The following is an 11,082-nucleotide window of genomic DNA, read 5'->3' on the forward strand; positions in this document are numbered from 1 at the left end:
TAAATTGTAATATATACATTGCAGTTGAAGCTTAAAGACTTAAAATAAAGTATCCTTGTCACATTTTCTCATAATTTAATGGAGACACAGGTCAAGTGAATTGGATAGCTATTGGGCACAGTCTGCATGGATTACATACATACATATATTTATTACATATATGTATCAATGGAAAACAATATTGAAGTTTCAAAAAGTCATGTAAAAGGGTTGTGCTTGTCATAATGAGCAGGATTCACAGCCAATCCATTTAAGAAGTGAATATTTTAGGTCCAAGCCTGCTCTGAAAAAAACATTGACTTGGACCTTGATTTGTTCTTCGGGTTGGCTAAGAGTTTACCTTGTGCTGTATTGATAGTATAAGAAGAAAATGTCGGGGAACAATTAGTAAAATCCAGGTCCACCAAGGGCTGAGGAAGATCTAACCGAAAAGAAAGGCATATTTTATATATATAGAGAGAGAGAACTTACTCTTTCATCTTCTTTGCATGCTTTATGTTGAATATCTTGTCATTTTGACCCCAAAGTAACAATATTCTCTGCACCCAAAATTAATGTTAATTTAGATGCTTTTTATAAAAAATGGCAAAAAAGAAAAAATATGAATATCTCATTAGTTGCCTTAATTAGCTATAAGCCTTCACTTTAAATTGCCTTTTCTATTTTATAACTAAATCTAGACCTAGACATTCTTAATATATTGCTATAAATATTTTTTCTCTTTAGAAAATCCTTTGCTGTAAAATATATGTTAGTATCACCATGTACTGCAGGTGTGGAGAGGCCTGCATAAATGGCATATATAGTAACATATTAACGCCATTTGTTCTTGATATATAAAGGAACAACTATCTTGTTGTATGAGCCAAAGTAGCCAATAGACCATGAGTCCTTTCATGATTACTAATTTTAAGTAAATTATGTAAAAGGAGTCATGTAAAAGTGCTTGGGCTTTTCATGTCCTCAATTATGCCCGAGTTGGCTCAACCCTCCCTTTCATTAAAAAAAATTAAAATAAAAAAAACTTGGTTGAGATATATTTCATAAAACATTTATTACTATTATTGCTCACTATAAATACAGAGCTACAATTTTGTAAATTGGTAACACGAATGGTTTTCTAGATAAATACTTGAGATTAATTAGCAATCTTTTATATTTACAAGCTAGCTATGATATTTAACAATACATTTGGCCCCCGGTAGTCTAACCTATGGGCGTTGAAGAACAAACGAAGAATACAGTTTTATGAAAATACGTTAGTAGCGCGCAATCTAAGAAACACAAAGACAAAAAAAAAAAGCTGCAAGCTCCAAAAACAACTGCTTATAAATTGTAGAAGTATAATTTATAAAAGCTCGAAAAAAATATAAAGGTAATTCAGACCTTGAAGCCCCAGAACATTAAAATTTTCTGCACTCCCCCAATGGCAAGCTTGTTTTAATTATCTCAATTTTTTTTTTTTTAATTCTTGTACCTGTGAAAATATAGGGATCTTGATGTCCTTGTTGCTAATGATCAGCCCCTCCATCTGCTCTTCTCTCTCTTTCCTATTGTTAAACATCAGCTGAAAACAAGCCAGACACCAGCAGCAATAATTCTCAGGACATTGTCTCATAAACTAACATCTAAAGAGTTACAACCAAGTCCAGTGACCTTGAGATAGTCCTTATGGAGCCGGTTTGGAAACCATAGCTCCTTATAGGTGGCGATGGACAGGAGGGCCTTAAGCCTCTCCACCGTCTCCGGCAGGAGGAGGTCCGACGAGGTAGAGACACCGACCGCCTTAAGCGCGCGCAGCCTCGTTGATCGATTCAGTCATCGTAATGACGGAACCCGACACCACCAGAGACTGCACCAGCTCCGGCCGGGCCTCCGCCATGCATCTTGAATGCAATCACGCCGCCATAGCTGAACCCCACCATGCCGCACTGCTCCACCCCGAGCTTTCCTAGTGCCGCCGCCAAGCACTCCGCCTGGAACTCCGGCGAGCGTTCACCGCGATCGGTAGTGGATCCTCCAAAGGAGAGGAGGTCGGGGATGTACACCGAGCGGTCCCTAGTTAGTGCTGGGATTTGGAACTGCCATGTAACGAGGCCCTTCGCCAAATCCATGGACCAGCACCAGGGCAGGCTTCGGTTTCTTGGGCATCTTCTTCTTGTTATTGGTGCTGTGGTTGCTTTCAACTTCTTTGGTGGGGTTGGGGGTGGTGGTCTCCTTCTTGATGTGGTGCTTGGGCACCCAGAAGCTCATGACTGTGCCGGGCTCGATCTCGACGAGCAGGTGTCGGAGGCCGGCCATCTCTACTACGCTCTGCAGGATTGGCAACTGAGCTTCTACGAATTAAGTTTACCATCCCTCTCTGAGGTTAGTGCTCTCTTCTTCATCATCATCTTCTTCTTCTTGCGTCTTTTTATTTCTTTTTCAGGACTTGGAATAGATATATATTAACAGTATACCTAGAGGTGTGAATTGTTACTGGAGTGGCATGGGATCAGGTTTGTGTTTGTGCGGAACTCAGTTTCCCGGGACTTAAGTAGAGGTCGTCCTAACACTCCCCAGCTAAAAGAACTCATACCAACATGGGTTAACGTAATGACAATATGCTTATAAGAAAAAACTTAATGAGAGAATATTTCTTTCTCACCCATTTGTGAAAAGAATTAGAGGCCCCAATTGCAAATTGGCATTACCAACGAGATAAAGATCATATTGTTGACCTATATATCCATCAACAACACTTACAATAATTTACATCTTGGCAAATCGGCTGGGACCGTTATATCTTTATCCAAGCTATCCAAGAATGGCGTTATGAATAGAAAATAGTACATATATTAGCGTTAGATGAGATGTTGCTATGCTTACAAGCATAAGCCAAGCTACCACTACTCTTTCCAGCTACTCTGAAAGCAATATTATTATCAGGATCACATGACAAGTTCAATTGAAAAGATCTTCTTGCGATTAAGTAAACAATAATTTACAAATTTAAATTTGGTCTCCATTCTTCTATGAATCTACGGATTTGCTAGATTAACTTTAAAGAAGCTAGTGCTCTACCATTTTGTCCCATCTATTCTGCAAGCATTTTAGCAAAAATGTAACAAATTGTTTACCAAAAAAGTAACATAATTGTGCAGTTGGGATTTAAAAGGTATTCAAAAACCATGAAGCTAACACGTAACACAAGCAGTGATTTCTTGTAAACAACCTCCAAAGGGTTTAGGCTAATATGAACATGGTATGCATGAAAACCACACGGGCCTTTCACTCTCTGCCCAGTGACCAAAATATAAAAAGATGATGTGAACCGTAAAGATACAACAATTGCATTAGTAGAGCTGCGAGCAGGAAAGCTTTCCAAACGGAAAAAAACAAGAACATACAGATAAATAGATAAGCAACAAGCAAAACAGAAAGGATTGGATCACGGAATGCATTGAAAAGAATATATGTAAAAAAAAAAAAAATAAACCTCCTTTCTCGTGATCCTGGTCAAACTTCCAAAGTTTTCCTTGAGATTATAAATAAGAGAGAAGTGCAAGTATTTCACATAGTGAAGTTCAAATGAAATATTTATCTTCGGTAGGGAGTTGTGAATAAGCTTTTGGCATATTTTTAACTACTCCCGGCAACCCCGATGCAGGGGCTAGTTGAAATTCAGTCACAAGCACCTATAACGGATGAACTTCTGTGAGATATTCGTTGTCCACAGGGTTTTATGTGTAATATTACTTCCGGTGGGCGATGTTCGGGGACTAGTTCGGACTTATGGCTTATACGGCGCTTTCCCAACAAAAAAACAGAAAACCTTTGCACGAAAACCCTTACCAGTGTTAATATTATTAAAAATTTACATGCGTATTGATGATGTTTTAGTCCCCCTATTATAAATAAACTTCCGTGAGATATTTCTTCCCTAGTGGGTTTTTTTGTGAAAACTACTCATGTTAACTAAGTTTGAACTAACATTGGCAGTTTGGCACTTTTATACCACTTTTTGTAAATATCGGTATTATAGAAAGGTAGGCATTTGGGTCTTTAGCTGAGGATAAAGCCTTGAGGCTAGATGGTTTTTTCCCTATCTTCTTTAGGAGGTACTGGCCACTGATCAGATGGGATATGGCTGAGGCCATTCAACAGTTCTTTAGCACAGCTGTGATGCCGACAAACTAGAAGAGGACGTTTGTCATCCTGATTCTGAAGAGATAAGATGCCATAGAGCCAGATCACTATCGACCTATTAGTCTGTGTACTACCCTGTACAAAGCCACGATGAATGTACTAGTGGCCAGATTGAGATGCATCCTACCAAGACTCATCAGCCCGGAGGAAGGAGCCTTCGTTGAGGGTTGGAGCAACTCCAACAATATTCTTATAGCCTAGGAGTTTATGCATGATCTCCAAAAAGCCCCGAGCGGAGGAACCTCATGAGAATCAAACTGGACATGGAGAGGGCCTATGATAGGGTGTGCTAGAATTTTTTTGCAGTGCTCGTTGGTGAGTTTTGGATTTCATGAGGACCGGATTGGTTGGGTAATATGTCCGTTAGGTTTCCTTTCTTCGCCATATTAGTTAACGACTTGCCTATACACTTGAGTCTTTTGTCGGGCTGCGGCAAGGGTGTCCACTCTCTCCACTATTCTTCATCCTGTGCGCAGATGCGCTGACCAAAGCTCTTCGGCATGCTGCAGAGACCCAGGCCCTAGAGGCCTACAGCCCGGGGGCGGCGTCTACTCAGATATCACATCTACTATTTGTTGATGATTGTTTGCTTCTGACATGGGCCACGAGGCATGCTGGGAGGGCTGTACGGAGGATTTTGGGAGAGTATTGTGCAGCAATAGGTCAGCGGGTTAACCTGGCTAAGTCTGCGATCAGCTTTAGCCCCAAGATCAGGCCGCAGGTGAAGGCATCTATCAAGGAGATACTAGGAGTGGGAGAGCAGGAGGACACTATGAAGTACTTAGGAGTTCCCATTATGGGTTGATGCCTTCGAGATGGTGATGGTGCTGATGTTGAGCTCAACATCAGATGTAGGCTTGAGGGTGGCAGATGGGAGCACTGTCGATGATGGGCAGGGTGACCTTGGTGCGGTCGGTTCTTAGCTTGATCTCGGTCTATTTGTTAGCGAACACCATTGTGCCGGTATTGCTTTTGAGGTCTCTGGAGTAGCAGTTGATGAACTTTATTTGGGGCAAACAAGAGGGTAGAAGGGGCATTCACTTGATGGCATGGAAAGTGGTCTGCTAGCTAGTTAGTCAGGGTGGCCTGGGGATCCAGTCTTTGGTGGCGAGACACGCGACTAAATATATACTAGAACCTGATAGCCTTTGGAGTGCCCTACCGAGAGCCAAGTATGGAGTGCACACAGTGGTGGCAGATTTTCAGGCCGAGCATTGATACTCCTTCATTTGGTGAGAGATCTGTTCTTATTTACCGATGATGCTCGCTGCGGTCAGGTGGGCAGTTAATGATGGGCGGTCCATTGGTGTCCTGGAGGATAGCTAGATATTTGAGCGGCCACTTTGTCGAGTACCGATCCTAGTCAATTCAGTGAGGTTAGAGGGCTGCAGAGTCAGCAATCTGATTATCTCGAGTCAGAGCAGGTGGCATGAGTCCCAGATTAGGGAGGTCTTTGGGGAGCAGCTGGTTGAGAGGGTTCTAGCCATTCTGTTGCCCACGGGGGAGGTGTTGGACAGTTTGATCTAGGCAACAACAGGCAAATCCATGGTGCGTGCCACAAACTTATTGGAGGTGATGGGAGGGGTTGCTGCTAGGCAGATTGTGAGGACCTGTGCGGGCGTGTGTTTAGTCCCACATCGGTTATTCGCTGGGTAGATCTTGGGTACTTATACAGGATCAAGGAACCCAAATAATAACTTCCGGCTAGCCATTTTGGGTGAGGTCCTGGGTCGTTACAAATGGTATCAGAGCTGTAATAACCCCAAATTTTTTTTATATATAAAAAGGGATAGAATAGTCCTTTAAAATTGATATAAGGGGTAAAATTGGAAGGAATCAAAAGATAATGGCATAGTTGTAGATATGTTGAAGTGTTAGGGGCAAAATGGGAATTTAATAATATTAAACAAAGGGTGAATAGTGTTTTGATGTGATTTAATTGGAGGGTTTGAGCTGGTGAAACCGAGAGAAAGAGGGAGGGGGTTCTCAGGCGTGAAACAGAGGAAAGAAAGAAAGAAAAAGAGAAGAAGAAGAAGAAGAAAGAAGAAGAGGAAGGGGATTCAAGGAGGAAAGGGATCCCGGTTGCACTTCCAGCTGAAGGGAAAAACGTAGATCTCCTTCCCCTCTACGCAAGGACCTCGATTTCCAAAAAGAAAAAGGTAAATATCCATCCCTATCTAGTCTTTTGATGACATTAGGCTATACAAAGGGTGGATATAGTCTAGAGGGGTCGGATAAGGGTTGTAGAGGTGGTTAAAAGAAGAAGAATCGGATTTTGACAAATTTTTCCGGCACTACGGAAAAACTGTGTCGAAGTCCCAACTTCGGCAAATTATTTAGGGGGTCAAACGGCCTCCGATGATGATGCATGTTATCTCTTTGGAATCCTCTGTGAGTGTAGAATGTTAGGTAAAAATTTCATCAAATTTGGAGTCCTGAAAGTAGATCAAAACCGGGATGAAGTAACCCACTGTCAGTTCGGGTTACTGTTCATCCGGGTGGAAAATAAGGGATTTCATGCCATAATAGGGTATTAAGCCTAGATTAGGCTAAGGGAGACCTTGTACTCGTGCAAGGGAGTCCCTAATACACATAAATGATGAGTTAATTAATAGAAAAAGAAAAAGAGAAAGAAAAGAAAAGATTTAGGAAACGGGGGAGTTGAATCAATTAAAGTTTCCTATATTATAATTGGCACGTAGATTATAGCCCTTGATACAAGACTAAATGTATTGTAAATGCATGTCACAGTTGGGCAAGAAGCTAGGAAACAAGAGGAAGAAGTTCCCCACTGCCAGCTGTAGATTTTTGGAGGCGTATCAGGGCTGTGCCAGATTGACAGGTGAGTGGGAGTCATGTACTTTGCACCATGAGCATCCTTAATTCATTTTCATGAATGTCGCCAAGTGTGAATTGATTCCACTTGAGCATATTGATTGATATTGTAGTAGATTCCTCTATAATCTTGATTCTCCATGCTTGATTATTCTGTACATGCATTTGAGGGAACATTGAGAGGAATTACGAGGGGTTGATGAGTAATCAAATTGATTCCGAATTGTGAAATGATCTCTTTTGTAAATTGATTTCATTTCCTCTATTATAAAGACTTGTGAGTCGTAGCTTGATTATACTCTTTTATGAGTAATTAAATTGGTTCCAAATTGTGAAATAACTTCTTTTGTAAATTGATTTCATTTCCTCCATTTCAAAGATTTGTAGAGCCTTTTAATGGTATATTGAGTTGCATTGTACTCCCGTGATTCCTCACTCCCAACCCTGATGTTAGTTATAATTGGGTCGTGGCCGAGTGAGTGGTAGTCTTGATTATGCTCCTTTTTAGTAGAGTATTGGGAGGGTGCATTATGGCATTTATGCATGGCTTGGCAGTATCTGCAGGACACCTATAGTCGATGGGGTTGAACATCGGCCTTTGTGCACATAGTAGCCTTCTGGGTGGGCGGAGCCCAGTCCCTTCCTAGGGGGGGACACGGCCCTAGGCGTAGGATCGGCCGGTCCTACGACTTATATTCTGCTTGCCGCCGGGCATAGTAAGACCCCGCGAGGTGCAGTATGGCTTTCCGCGGATGTAGAATTCCCGCGAGGTGCCGTTTAGTATGTAGATGTGAGATGGATTTCTGTTCTGGATACTGGCCAGCATTTATATGATCAGTGTGGTGTCTTATCCTGCATATGCATGTGACAGTAGGGAGTTGTTGCTGGTTCGCCTGGGGCGTAAAACCCACCTCCCGATAGCTGTCTAGCATTTATGTTATCGGTATGGTGTCTTATCCTGCATATGCATGTGACAGTAGGGAGTTGTTGCTGGTTCGCCTGGGGCGTAAAACCCACCTCCCGATAGCTGTCTAGCATTTATGTTATCGGTATGGTGTCTTATCCTGCATATGCATGTGACAGTAGGGAGTTGTTGCTGGTTCGCCTGGGGCGTAAAACCCACCTCCCGACAGCTGTCTAGCATTTATGTTATCGGTATGGTGTCTTATCCTGCATATGCATGTGACAGTAGGGAGTTGTTGCTGGTTCGCCTGGGGCGTAAAACCCACCTCCCGATAGCTGTCTAGCATTTATGTTATCGGTATGGTGTCTTATCCTGCATATGCATATGGCAGTAGGGAGTTGTTGCTGGTTCGCCTGGGGCGTAAAACCCACCTCCCGATAGCTGTCTTGTTGATGATTCAGCCTATTGACACCTGATTTATATGATTCAGTACTATGACCTGTTGAACATATTTATGAGTAGCATATATGTTGACTTGATTATTCCATATATGCTTCAGATGAGTTGATATTGATTGTGGTGATATTGATGATTTACTCCATATTCTTTATGTTGAGTTCATGTTCATCTTGTTATTGATCTTGAGATTTTACCTCGAGCCATAATTATATCTTGTCTCATGTGCATAGTACTCTCTACTCCACTCACTGAGTATTTATATACTCACTCCCCAGTTTGGTGTTTTTGATTGCAGGGCAGGTATTGTATAGAGAAGAGCAAGATTAGTGGTTGCCTGCTAGCTGTGCCGCTCCATAGTATAGTATAGTATAGTATAATGTAGATAGAGGTTTATACCCTTTTGGTGTATTATAAACCTTCTATTGTATATAGTGTATAGTTACAGTCATAGATCCTGTTGTGGATATGGGTTTGACCATGGATGGATTGGGAAGCATGTATATATATATGTGTGTGCAGATCAGTTGTGTGCCTGTGATAATGTATTGCTATATATTGTCCAGGTTTATTATGTGACAGATTATGTGATTACTGCTCTGACAGGTAGTGTGTTATATGTATTGAGATAATCCTGACAGGTCACCATAGGAAAGGTGATCATTTTGTGCATGCATCATGCCAAAATTTTTCAGAATTTATGGATGATTGATAGGTAGTAGGGTTCTACGTGGTGGCTGGTGGCCTTATGCCTACCCGCACCCTAGGACCGTCGCGACGGCCCGCCGGGAACGGGGCGGGGGTCGTGACAAAGCTTGGTATCAGAGCAAAGGTTAAGAAGAGTCCTGTCAGAGCAATAGGATGAGTCAGGATTAAGTATAGGATTATACTATGGAGCATAGGATTTTTTTTATGCTATTTGCTGGGTCATTTACAATTTAGTAAAGCATTTTATGACTCAGTGTGTAGTGACTCAGTATGTAGATATATAATAAATACCTCCAAGGAGAGGACCTGCTCGTCCTGGAAAGAGGATGGAGTCGGATATAGTATTGGATGCGGGTTCCGCATACATCGAGCCCCAAAGAGAAAAATCTCGTCCTGCTGATAGACGGAGGGTTGATGATCAAGGAGATGTAGGAAGTAGAGATGCATTGATGGAACAGTTACTGGCGGAGAATCAGGCTCTGAGGGAGCAGATTGCTCGGGGGAAATCTCCTGCCCCGTCAGTAGTATCCATCCCACCTCCTGTACCTGTGCCAAGAAGTTTGGCCAGGCGGGCTCTAGATGATGAGGGGATTACTGTACAGGAATTTCTTAGGCTCAGAACCCCGGAGTTTAAGGGGGAAGAAGGTGAAGATCCTCAGAGATTTCTGGAGGAGACTGAAAAGATGATACGGAGACTGCCCTGTTCTGATGCAAGAGCTATAGAACTTGTAGGGCTTACAATGAAGGAAGATGCTTGGGACTGGTACCAGAGACAAGTGGAGGACAAATTGTACAGTAGGAATCCTCCAACCTGGGAAGAGTTCAGGCAAGCAGTGATGGATGAGTTTTTGTCTCCGGTTGAGAGGCAGAATCGGGCTCTTCAGTTTGAGAGGCTGAAGCAGATGCCCGGAATGAGCGTATCTGAGTACGCTCGTGAGTTCACTAGATTGGGGAAGTATGCTCCTTACATCATCCCCACTGAAGCTGCCAGGATAGAAAGATTCAGGCGGGGTCTGATTTCCCCGCTTTATAATGCAGTACTGGCAGTAGAGGTCCCCACCTTATCTAGGCTGATTGATAAAGCAAAACAGTGGGAGACCAGAAACAAAGAGGAAAGAGCTGAAAGAGAACAGAGGAAAATGAGTATGGGGAAAGGGCAAAGCAGTAGAGATAGATCTGAGGGAGTAGATCTCTCGGAGGGCCCGATGAAGCAGTCTGTACGCTTAGCTCCACCTGTCCCACGTAAGAGGAAATGGAGGAAAAGAGGTCAATCACAAGATACTTTTCTACCATCAGTACCTCGTCCTCCAGTCACTATGGCCAGAACTGAATCTAGGTTCCAATCATGGCCAGTATGTGGCATATGTGGGAAGCAGCACCCTGGCAGATGCAGAATGGGTCAGGGAGTGTGCTACAGATGTGGACAGCCGGGTCATTTTGTCAGAGAATGCCCGCAGGGTGCCACCCAGCAGTTTGTGCCTTTGGCATCCTATCCTTCTGTGCAGATGGACAGGCCTAGTAGTAGGGAGCCTGTAGGCAGAGGTAGAGGTCAAGCACAAACATCACAGCAGAGTGCTGGACCATCTCAACTGTCAGCTCCAGTAGGCAGAGGGCAAGAAAAGGTGTTCACGGTAAATCCACAGGAGGCACAGACATCGAATGCAGCTATGACAGGTAATTTACTCTTTTAAATTCGAGGACGAATTTTATATAAGGAGGGGAGGATGTAATAACCCCAAATTTTTTTTATATATAAAAAGGGATAGAATAGTCCTTTAAAATTGATATAAGGGGTAAAATTGGAAGGAATCAAAAGATAATGGCATAGTTGTAGATATGTTGAAGTGTTAGGGGCAAAATGGGAATTTAATAATATTAAACAAAGGGTGAATAGTGTTTTGATGTGATTTAATTGGAGGGTTTGAGCTGGTGAAACCGAGAGAAAGAGGGAGGGGGTTCTCAGGCGTGAAACAGAGGAAAGAAAGAAAGAA

The 11,082-nt window shown here is 42.6% G+C and overlaps 1 pseudogene; it reads right to left on the reverse strand.

Annotated features, from left to right (window-relative positions):
* Positions 1 to 467: 467 nt before the first annotated feature.
* Positions 468 to 2,651, reverse strand: LOC103711580 (annotated as a pseudogene).
* Positions 2,652 to 11,082: the final 8,431 nt, after the last annotated feature.

The sequence above is a fragment of the Phoenix dactylifera genome, chromosome 15 (genome assembly GCF_009389715.1).
Source record: "Phoenix dactylifera cultivar Barhee BC4 chromosome 15, palm_55x_up_171113_PBpolish2nd_filt_p, whole genome shotgun sequence".
In the NCBI taxonomy this organism is placed as follows: Eukaryota; Viridiplantae; Streptophyta; class Magnoliopsida; order Arecales; family Arecaceae; genus Phoenix; species Phoenix dactylifera.